This window comes from Moschus berezovskii, chromosome 17 (assembly GCF_049115385.1).
Source record: "Moschus berezovskii isolate FMDL1 chromosome 17, NW_MosBer_1.0, whole genome shotgun sequence".
In the NCBI taxonomy this organism is placed as follows: domain Eukaryota; kingdom Metazoa; phylum Chordata; class Mammalia; order Artiodactyla; family Moschidae; genus Moschus; species Moschus berezovskii.
In genome coordinates, this window is record NC_142476.1 from 43,626,475 (window position 1) to 43,637,798 (window position 11,324).

The 11,324-nt window shown below is 46.8% G+C and overlaps 1 pseudogene; it reads right to left on the minus strand.

Moving 5' to 3' along the window:
• Window positions 1-3,214: 3,214 nt before the first annotated feature.
• On the minus strand, window positions 3,215-4,149 carry LOC148775141 (large ribosomal subunit protein eL33 pseudogene; annotated as a pseudogene).
• Window positions 4,150-11,324: the final 7,175 nt, after the last annotated feature.

An 11,324-nucleotide genomic window follows, 5' to 3' on the forward strand; every position in this document is an offset into this window, starting at 1 on the left:
TCCATTCTGCGACTTTTTATCTCTACATAAATGGAAAGCTATCACACCCTTAAATGTCAAAGCCTTAAGAAGGGACTATCCTGCATATTTTAGGCTGTAGGCAACATTCTTCACTTGTAGAAAAATCAACAGAACACGAAGCTCAGAGTAAAATAAATAGATCCACTTATGGAGTCGGATTTATTCTTCTTTGTTACAATGGTTGTCGTGGTGGTAGTGGTATTTGTAGTGGTTGTTTTCGATGTGTAGTGGTTGCAGCTGTTAATTTTTTGTGGTTGTTGCAGCTGTTATTATGGTGGTGGTGGTGGCTGATGCTGTGATCATTATCGTATAAGGTTGTTAAGGCCTTGGTAGTGGTTGTGATGTTGCAGTTGCTGATTTTGTGATTGTTGCAGTGGTATTGGTATGGCTGCTGATGTCACTGTTGCTGGGATGGTGGGGGCGGTCGATACTGCTTAATGGTGGTGACAGTTATAGTCCTGATGGTGGTGGTAACTATGGTTGATGCTGTTGTGTGAATGTTGGTGACGCAGTGATATTGCTGGTGTTTGCGACTGCTGATGTTACTGTGGTTGCTGCAGTGGTGGTAATTACTGAGGTGGCGTCCGTTGCCGTTGGTGTTGCAGTGCTGCTGGTGGTGTTGGCAGTGGTGGTGGCTGTTGCAGTGGTGGTAGTGGGTGTTGCGATGCCACTGTGGTTGGGTGATGGGTGTGGTGGTTGCAGTTTTTGTTATGGTGGTGGTCGTGGAGACTGTTGCTATGGTAGTGGTTGTGTTGGCGCTTGGTGTGGTGTCGTGCTGGCGATGTGGGTATTGTGATGCTACTGTTGTTGGCGTAGCAGTTGCTGTGGTTGTTCTTATGGTGGTGTTGTGGTGGCACTGGCGGGTGTTGTGGATGATATGGTGGTGTTGCCAGTGGGTGTTGTTGCAGTTGTTGCAATGGTAGTGGTGGTGGTGATTTGGTGGCGGTGAGGTTGTGATGTCACTGTTGTTGGGGTGGAAGAGGTGGTGAATATCTGGACTGTATCTGTTTCCAAGTGCATCCACCATGGCCTCCTTTCCCAGATAACCACACCGATTTACTTTAATTATTGATGGAGAAGTTAATTAAAACATGGAGTTTCCACAAATCCCAAAGTGCTGGTCTTCAAACCTGCTCTCCTTTCCATTTATTATGACCCTCTGTTAACAGGCAGTGATCCAGCCTTCAATCTTTGTGACAACGTTCCAATCCTGGCCAATTTAAATAATTCTCCCAGCAAAAATTCCACAAGATGCTGTTAAACATTTTATGAGTCTAAATATACGGCACCAACTGTATCTAATCATTTTTTGTTTAAATCCTATTGGGATGAAACAAATGATAAAGGATATCTGCCAAAATTGGCTTCTGTGAGTCCCTCCTATTATTGTTCAGGAACAGGAAATCTTTCATTTCCTCTCCTAATTTTTCCATTATTTTATTTACATGAAGAGAATCTGCTGTGCGACATCTGAGAGCAGCTTTGATCAGTGAGAGTGGGCCTTCTGAATACTGCCTCTTGTTCACCAGTTCCCTGTGGTCTCACACCACTGGCATCTCCAGGAGTGTCACCATCCCTGGACTTGTGCCCCAATCCAGCCACCAGCTGCTTCATCTTGGTTGGGTCTCAATTCCTTCATCTCTAAGTCAGGGATCATCACACCAACCTGCAGGACTGTCTGGCAGACAAACTGTGATTAGGACACTGAACTCAAAACTGAGCCTGCATTGGAGGAGCGGCCCCTTTGACAACAAGGCAGTGTCCCCTAAAAAACAGGACTGAGCAGTCTCTTTTCCACTAGCCAGCACCTCCCTCCTAGGGGCCACTGGCCAGATGGGCTTGGATACATGGGCACAGACCTTCCTCCTCAATCTCCTGGCCTTTCTCATGCAGGCCTGACACACAAATTGGAAAACAACAAGAAGGCAGCAGCCAGTCCTTGAGAAGTCCATGTCCTGGAGGAGTCCTTGTTCTTGTGAAGAAGTGAGGCGAAGCAGATCTGGTTTCACAAGATGCGGGGCTCGGGGAAGAAGGAAAATACGGGGTTCTTAGCAAATTATTAGAACTTTCACAATAGCAGGGGAGTAAACCAGACACGGGCACCTCCTCAGTGTGGAACCTTGTGTTTCTGACCAGTTCACACACCCCTGAAGCTGTTTCCTGGGAGAAGGAAACGCTTGTCATGAGAGGCCATGCCAGACCACGTACATGCTTTGTTTCATTTCACTGACTTAAGAGCTAGCTGTAAAGGGTAGGCATTGTAATCCCTCATTTACAGAAAAGGGAGACAGAGAACTTAACCTGTTGAAAGATTTCTCAAGCACATATCAAAGTCCATGCTGTACCGGTTAGACTGGTCATTTGGTCCCTTGTAGCACCTTTAGGCTTTCCCATGAGGAGCCCCAGGCAACCTGAGGAGGCAGACAGAAAATCCTTTTCATACAGCCTTGCTCCAGACCCAGATCTTCCCTGACTGTTCGAAGCAGAGTCTCTGGGTCCAGAGTTCAAATCTCATTTTCGCTTTGCATTACTTGGATAATACTGGACCAGCCACTAAAACCCTCTGGACCTCAGTATCCCCATCTGTGACATAGACAAAATTGTATCTGATGATGTTGAGAGGACTGGATGAGTGAAGAGGAAAAAGCATTTAGAGTTTGCTTGAAAAGTGAAAGTGTTAGTCACTCAGTCATGTCTGATTCTTTGCAATTCCATGGACTGTAACCCACCAGGCTCCTCTGTCCATGGAACTCTCCAGGCAAGAATACTGGAGTGGGTTGCCATTCCTTTCTCCAGGGGATCTTCTCAACCCAGGGATTGAACCCGGGTCACCTGCATTGCAAGTGGATTCTTTACCATTTGAGTCACCAGAATTTGCCTGACATATTAGCAAGTCTATCTGCCATGTTATGTAAAAATAACCCACGTGGATTTGGGATAGAAAGTAGGCTTCATTTCATCAGATGGAAGGAGGTGGCTTCTTGAATCATGCTAGTGGGAAGATCAGGAGGTTGAGAAGGGTGCGATGATCGTTTGTTAATGTCTGCTGGATCCGCATATGGATGGTGGGGTTGTGTTGTAGGCTACTGGCCTTTTAGACCAAGTCAGTACAGAGTTCAAGGGTGGTAAACATTGGCTGATGGTTTCTTTTTTTCTTTTTGTTTCACTTTTATTTATTTATTTTGCAATAAGTTTAAGTCCTTGAAGGGTTCAGCATCCCACAGATTCTGTGTCCAGAGGCCTCAGCAGGAAGATTGCTTTGGAATTTGACATGAGCCATGCCAAATGTCTCCATGAGCTTGAGCTATCTCTCTCCAGGTTGCTCTGGTTCTGTTAGGTTTCCTGCTGGGAGTTACTGTGTTGTTCTTTGCTCTGTGCACATATGCACATCTCTTGCCTGGATAGAACTCAGTTTCCTTGAGGGCACATACATCTTCAGTTTGCAGGAGAGCTGTGCGCTCCCTCCCTCTGGTTTCATAGACTCCACTCATAGCCAACAAAAATGGCTGTGGACCACAACCTTCCAGACTTATTTGTCGTTTCAGAAGTCCTATTCCCAGCAGGTTTCTGCAGAGTCCAAAATGGCTGGGCTGGTGTTTTCTTATTCCCAGGACCCACCAGGCCAATCCAGGCCAGGCACTGCACTGAACCTTCTCCGGCAGGAACTCATTTCATCCTCAGATGATCCGGTGTTGAGTCTCTGTTTAGCCCAAGGCCATTTCTACAAAATGCTCAAGCATCTGAAGGAAGATATAAAAAGAACAGCTACCACCAGACTGGTTTCCAATGATACCGTCTCCAGATTGTGCACTTGAAATGGGGTAGCCCGCCTGGAGACAGGCCTGATTTGGAAGACTGCATATGCAAAAACTATGTCAGCGATCACATAACTTTTATACAATTGTATGTTCAAGTGATAATATTTGGTATCTGTTGGACTAAATAAATTATGTTATAATTTCTTTTTTTTTTTTTTTTTTTACTGTTTTTCAATGTGACTTCTAGGAAGCATGAAATTCCATACCCAGCTCACATTGCAATTCTTTTGGAAGGCTCTGCTGCAGAGCGGACATTTGCTGGATATGCCAGGCCCACTGCAGGAAGCCCCCAGGAGGTTTTGAAGGCCATAGTTACCTTCAGGAGCCACTCTTGCAGAATAAAGGCTGACCCATGTGGGCTGGACACGAAGAAAAGCAACAGGAAGCCCCTCTGAGGGAGTGGGTGTGTATCTGTGCCCTGTGGCTTCCATGGTATAGGTGGGCAGACCCACCTCTCTGATCCTCTCTCTGGGTGGACTTCAACCCCACGTGTGTCGTCTTTCTGGTCTTTACTCAGATGTCCCCTCCTCGGGGAAGCCTTTTTAGAGCTCTCGTATAAGACCCCCTCCTTGATACCTCACAACGTCACCCGTGCTTTAGTTTCTCCAAAGCACGTACAATGTGGGACATACCCAGCGGTGAATAACTTTATATGTCAGCTCAACTGTGCTAAGGAATGTCCAGAGAGCTACTCAAATATACTTGGGGTCTGGGTGTGTTTCTTTTTCTTGTTTTTATTTATTTATTTATTGGCTGTGCCACAAGGCACATGGGATCTTAGTTCCCCAAACAGGGATCGGACCTACACCCCCTGAATTGGAGTGCAGAGTCTTAACCACTGGACCACCAAGAAAATCCTCCATGGAGTGTTTCTGGAAGAGGTTAGCATTCAATTCAGTCCATGAATGAAGAGCCCTGCCCTCACCAATGTGGGCAGCATCCTCCAACACTTTGGGGGTCTTAACGGAGCCAAAAGGCAAAGGAAGAGCAAGTTCTCTCTCAACTTGAGCTGGGACTTCCATCTTTTCCTTCCCTTGGTCATCAGAGCTCCTGCTGCTCGGGCCTTTGGACTCTGGGACTTTTATCAGAGGCCCTGTGTTTCTCAGGCCTTTGGACTTGAAATGAGTTATATCACCTGGTTTTCCTGGGTGTCCATCTTGTGGATGGCAGATGATGGGATGTGGTCTCTGCAACCACATTAGCCAACTCCTATAATAAATCTCCTTATATATATAACATATATAATGTATATGTTTACATGTAGATATATTATCTACATGTGAACATATTGTTTTTCTCTGGGGAACTTTGACTAATCTGAACACCTATTTCCTTGTTCAACACTAGGGAAAAGAAACTGTGTCTTCTGTGTTTGCTGTTATTTCCCAGCATAGAGAACAGTGCCTGGTGGGCTGTCAGGAAACCTATGGGATGAGTAGGTGAATAGGTCTCAGAGACAGGAGACCACCCTGCATGATGCCTGAGGTCTGGCTAAGGGGGTCTTTAGCTCTTCAGCAGTCCTGCTCCATATCTGGCCTGAAGAACATGGCCCCAGGATGACCCTGCCTCTAAAGGGACCACGCTTATATCCCGTGAGACAGGCCTCCACCCTCCCCCTGCTCCATCTTGCCAAACACACATGCTGCGTGCTTTCTGTGTGTGTTTCTTCCCTGGAATCTTAAAGAACAAGGGGAACTCCAATGATCCATCTCTAGTCTCAAGGTGATGAAGGCCCAGGCCTCTGGTTCACACACATTGAGACATAGCAGCGTCTCTGACCTGAGGGATGCGCCCTTAGCTCCAAATCTGCCATCCAGCCCTGTGGACCAGGGATCAAAATCCAGGACTAGATCACAGACCACAAATGAGCATTCATTTACATTCTCACCACGCATCACTATATGCATGTATTTTCATAGACTCTGTTCTAAGTAAGGTAAATAAGTGGAAGTCACTCAGTCACATCCAACTCTTTGCAACCCCATGGACTATACAGTCCAGTGAATTCTCCAGGCCAGAATACTGGAGTGGGTAGCTGTTCCCTTCTCTAGGGGATCAACCCAGGGATGGAACCCAGATCTCCTGCATTGAAGGTGGATTCTTTACCAGCTGAGCTACTAGGGAAGCCCAGACTCTGTTTTATGGGGATAAACTGTGTGTTTGTATCTCTATTCTCAAGATCTAGAATGATACTGCTCCAGGTATGGTCGCACAGATGAGGGTCACACAGAGAGGCTCTATGGAATGAATGGCATCCTTCCCAAAAGATGCTGAGGTCCTGACCCAGTGTCCATGAATGTGGTCTTTTCTAGAAATGGGGTCTTTGCAGATGACCAAGTTAAGATGAGGTCATTAGGGTGAGGCTTAATCCAATAAATGCTCAGTCGATCAGTTGTGTCCTACTCTTCACCACTGTATGAACTGCAGCCTGCCAGACTTCTCTGTCCATGGAAATTTCCAGGCAAGAATACTGGAATGGGTTACATTTCTTCCTCCTAGTCCTCTTCCTGACCCAGGGACTGAACCTGTGTCTCCTGCATTGGCAGGTGGATTTTTTACCCCTGAGTCACCAGGGAACCCAATCCTGTAAGACTGATGTCCTGATAAAAAGGGCACAGAGACACTTGTAGAGGGAAAAGGTCAGGTGACAATGAAGGCAGAAGATGGAGGTCCTGCATCCTGATCCTCTGCATCTCTAGAGCGAAGCAAGGACTGTGTTGCTCAAGCCCTCCATCCTTGGGGTGGTTCGTTGCAGCAGTCCTAGCAGATCAGCACATGAGGGGTGGCATTTATGCCTACTATTTATCATATATTTCTGGTTCTTCTCCTGGTCACACAGGAGGGCCACTGTTTGCTAATCCCTTCAAGACCAGGCTGACCATTTGACTTGCTTGGCCATTGCACGTGGGCTAAGAAGTGTGTATAAACCCTGGGGAGATGTCCCAAATGATGTGTGATTCACCCCATTCCCTCTGTCTGCTTCTGAATCCCTGATAGCTCTGCTGGAATGAAGACTCCAGTTTACCTCCCTGGGAGCAAGGGGTGACAGTTATCATAGACACTGCTATCCTGCAACAGATGTTTAGTGAATGAGAAAGGACTTTGGTTATGTTTAGTCACTGAGATTTGGGGGTGGGGTGCGCTTGTTATGATTGTTATGGCAGCATAATCTAGCCTATCCTGACTGATACACGTTGAATGACAAGAGAGAAGTGAGGGAAGGAGGGAGGGATGGAATAAAAAAGGAACAACTTTTGTTGGATGATGATGTATTTTGTTTCTAGAAAAGCTGAACTCTGGGGTTTCCATGTGGCTGCCAGACATACCCATTAATTTCAGCCATGATCCTGGTGGTTTGCAGGAAAAGTGTGTGCATGCATGCCACACCGGCATGCATGTTTGCATTGCTATGTGAGTGCACACACATGCACATTACTAGTCATGTGGTTCCCTTTGCAGCCCCTGCTTTGAAGGCTGACCATGCACTTGTGCTCAGGGGACAGAATTCCCGTTAGTCCAACCAGTTCTGAAACCGCTGAGTCGGAGACACAGTCTGTGAGCATCTGAAACCAGGTACCTTCCTCCCTCTCTGGATCCAGAGCTGCTCATCTGGGGTTGAGCTGAGCTCCCAATAAGGAGCTAATGTTATGGAAGAGCTGGTGTCAAGGTAATTTGTTGTAATAAGCCTTTCCACCTGCGATCTCCCTCTGCAGAGGTTTGAAATATGGCAGAAACTCATTTAAGACAGAAGAATGATAACAGACCCAGAGCTCAGGAAAAGCCAGCCACTTTGGAGCAAAATCAGTCTTCATCAGAACCAACCCATTAAGAAAAAAACAGTGTGCCTAGTTCTCTGCAGGGCATTTGCATATTTTTCAAGTTCTTAACAGAGAAAAATCACAAGGTGTCAGGATAGGAACCTCAAGACAGCTCCCATTCCCTTCAAAATGAACGAGAGATGTCATCTTTAATGAAAGGAGAAGAAAGAAGCCTTTAATCCTCCTACCACTCCCCCTCCTACTCCCACAAATTGGGAGCCCTCTCCTTGCACGCTGCTGCAGAGAAAGGAACAGGGAAGCGGCCCAGGTTGGTGCGAGTGGGGCTTATAAGCCTCTTCAAGCTCAGTAGCCAACTGCCTTGTGTGGCAGGTGGGGAACTGGATGTTGATTCCACAGAATGACATCTCCTGACCTCAGCAGGGTTCCGAGGGTGCTGAGGCTCCAGCGAGCCAGCCCAGCACAAGGCTCTGCTTTTCTAAATCAGCAGCAAGACTGAAGGGCAGGTGGCTTCCCACCAATGTGGCTTCCAAAGTGTTGCTCCTTTCTAAAGAAATTCTCAGTTGATTTTAAGCCTTCATTCACTCTGGAAACTTTTCTGAGCCAGAGGGACTTTATAGGATGGATTTTGTGGCAGGCAGAATTTGAAGACGGCTTTCAGGATGCCTGGCCCATGCTTTGCATACTGCTTATAATCCCCTCTGCTTGAGTGTGGGTGGGCCTGACCTAATCAGATGAGCCCTTTGAAAAGATGGTCTAGGGATCAGAGAGAAAAGGAGCCAGAGAGACCAAGAGCCACAGAGATGCTTTCTTACTGGCCTCTAACAGAGGACCCTGACATGTTCTGAGCCACACAGCAAGAAACTGTATACAGATGGCTTTTAGGAGCTGAGAGTTGTCCCTGGCCATGAGCCTCAGCCCTGCAACAGCAAGGAACTGAATTATGTTAGCAGGACATGAGCTTAGAAGAGGATCCTGGGTTCCAGAAAGGGACACAGTCCCCCGACACCTGGATGACAGCCTTGTGAAACCCTGGGGCAAGAGCCCAGCGAAGCCAGGGCCCATATTCTTGACCTTTGAAAACTTTGAGATAGTCAATGTATGGTGATTTAAACCACTGAGTGTGGGGTTGTTTGTTACTCAGCTTAGATAACTGATATGGACTTTTGATAGGAAGTAGGGGACCAAGTGCTGCTGGCCATGCGCAAAGGCCTGGGTGGTGGACTGGGGAGGGTCTGAGCTGCTCTCCTCATTTTCTCTGATGGGCCACACGCCCACCCCCCATAGTAACTGAGTCTGTCCCAGTAGCAGGGGCAATTGCATTTGTCTGCATGGGCGCTCATGGTTTCTGGGTAGAACTGTCCATCTGTGGCTTGTCTCCCCAAGAAGCTAGAACTCCTGGAGGGCGGTGCCTGTGTCTCTCATTTCTACCTGAGCACCTGGCCCAGCACTGAGCAGCTTGACAACTGCTATGGGACTTGGGGAGTCTCTTAGCTCAGCAACATCCTCGTGGCATATGGGGTTATGGTGGTTTCCTTGCAAGCACCACCACTCTCTCTCCGTTTTGTCGCAGTGTTGGTTTGGGTGGGGCTGATTCATTTTATCCTTGGCTTAGGACTCAGGAGTGGGCCCTAATCAGTCTGTGTCAAGCTGGATGATCCCACCCACCTTCCCATACAGCTGAGCTCAGAAATGGGCAGAAGCCCAGGCTGCGGTCAGTCAGTGCATGGAGTTCTCCTGGCCCCAGGGACTGGTTAGCTGGGTGATGAGGCATTTTATTGCTTGCTGGTTGGAGGAAGAGAAGTATCAGTTTGTGCTGTGGACAATCAGATATGCACACAGAGTCCCTGCAATAATTTGCCCACTATGAGGGAAATCAGTCTTCACACGGAGATGAGAAGAGTCAAGATTATCACAGACAAGTGGAACTGGATCCTTGATCAAAGCATGCCTGAAAACTATCCTGCTCTGGCTTTTCTTTATTATTATACAACCCAAGTTGGGCTTTAGTTGTTCCTCATAACCTAACACATTGTCAAATAGAAAGAATAGATACTTATTCTCTTTCCATAGTTGAGCATGGAGGCCTTATGTGTTTCAACAGCTGGTCTTGGAAACCATTAGAACTAGAAATTATCAAAGGAGAAAAGATGAATTCAAATCTTTCTAGTAGGTGGTAGGCAGAGTTCTAATATGGTCCCCGCAATTCCCACACCCTGGTGTACACAATCTGTATATCCCCTTGCCTTGCATGTGGGCAAAGTTTATTAATATGATGAGACAACTCTTCCCTTGATGATCAGGTTATATGACAAAGTTGAATAGATTTTGAAGATCTAATTAAAGTCCAAACCAGTAGGCTTTGAGTTAATCCAAAAGGATGTTGTCTTTGATGAGCCTGGTCTAATCAGGTAATCTCATAAACTGACGAGAGGCAGGAGATGCTCTCTGGCTGGCCTGGAAGAAAGTAAGCTGCCATGCTGTGGAGGGGACCACATGGCAGGGGATGTTGTGTGGCCTCTAGGGACTGAGGACTTCAGTCCTAGAATTGCAAAAGCAGAATTCCGCCAGCCATTGAGCATGGAAGAGATCCATGAAACCCAGGCAATATTGCAGTGCCATTAACACATTGATTTCAGCCTGTGAAACCCTGAACAGAGGGTCCAGCAAACTCACACCCAGACTCCCAACCCACAGAAACGGCAAGATAATAGATCTGTGCTGTTTCAAGCTGCTAAATTTGTGGTAGTGTTGCCAAAACTTGGCCTCTACTCAATGGTGCCAAATAGAAATGCAGAGACAGAATTTGGAGTGAAGGAATTTGCTGTATGGCTCAGGAAACTCAAACAGGGGCTCTGTACAATCTAGTGGGGTGGGATGGGGAGTGAGATGGGAGGGAGGTTCAAGGGGGAGGGGATTTATGTATACCTATGGTAAGAGGGATTGGGGGTGGGAGGAGATGGGGACGACAGGGAATGAGATGCCTGGATGGCATCACCAACTCAATGGACATGAGTCTGAGTGAACTCCGGGAGTTGGTGATGGACAGGGAGGCCTGGCGTGCTGTGATTCATGGGGTTGCAAAGAGTCGGACGCGACTGAGTGACTGAACTGAACTGATAGCTTATTCATGTTGAGGTTTGACAGAAAACAACAAAATTCCATAAAGCAATTATCCTTCAATAAAAAAATAAATTAAAACCAGTAGCTTTTATTGCTTTGCCAGACAAAGAGGGGCCCAGTGGGCTAATGCCCTGAAGACCATGTGACCCACCCTGGAGTGGGTAGTGAGGCGTTTTATAGAGTTTAGGGAGCAGGGTGTGATCAGCTTGTGAATAGTTCTTGGATTGGTTGGCATCAAAGTGAAGTTTCAATCATCATCAATCTTTTGACTTCAACCAGCCTAGGGACTATGTTCTTGTGGTCTGCAGTTTTCATCTGGAGGGATGGTCTGCTTCCTGTAAAAACAACTTCAGTTTAGTCACTCAGTTGTGTCTGACTCTTTGTGACCCCATGGACTGCAGAATACCAGGCTTCCCTGTCCACTGCCAACTCCCAGTGCTTGCTCGAACTCATGTCCATAGAGTTGGTGATGCTATCCAACATCAACTAAAAATAATTTAGGAATGTGTGTTAGGTCTTTATTTATATCTTTCAGGGAATTGGGATTTTGGTGATTCCATTATGTTTCAGAATTATAGTCTAAATT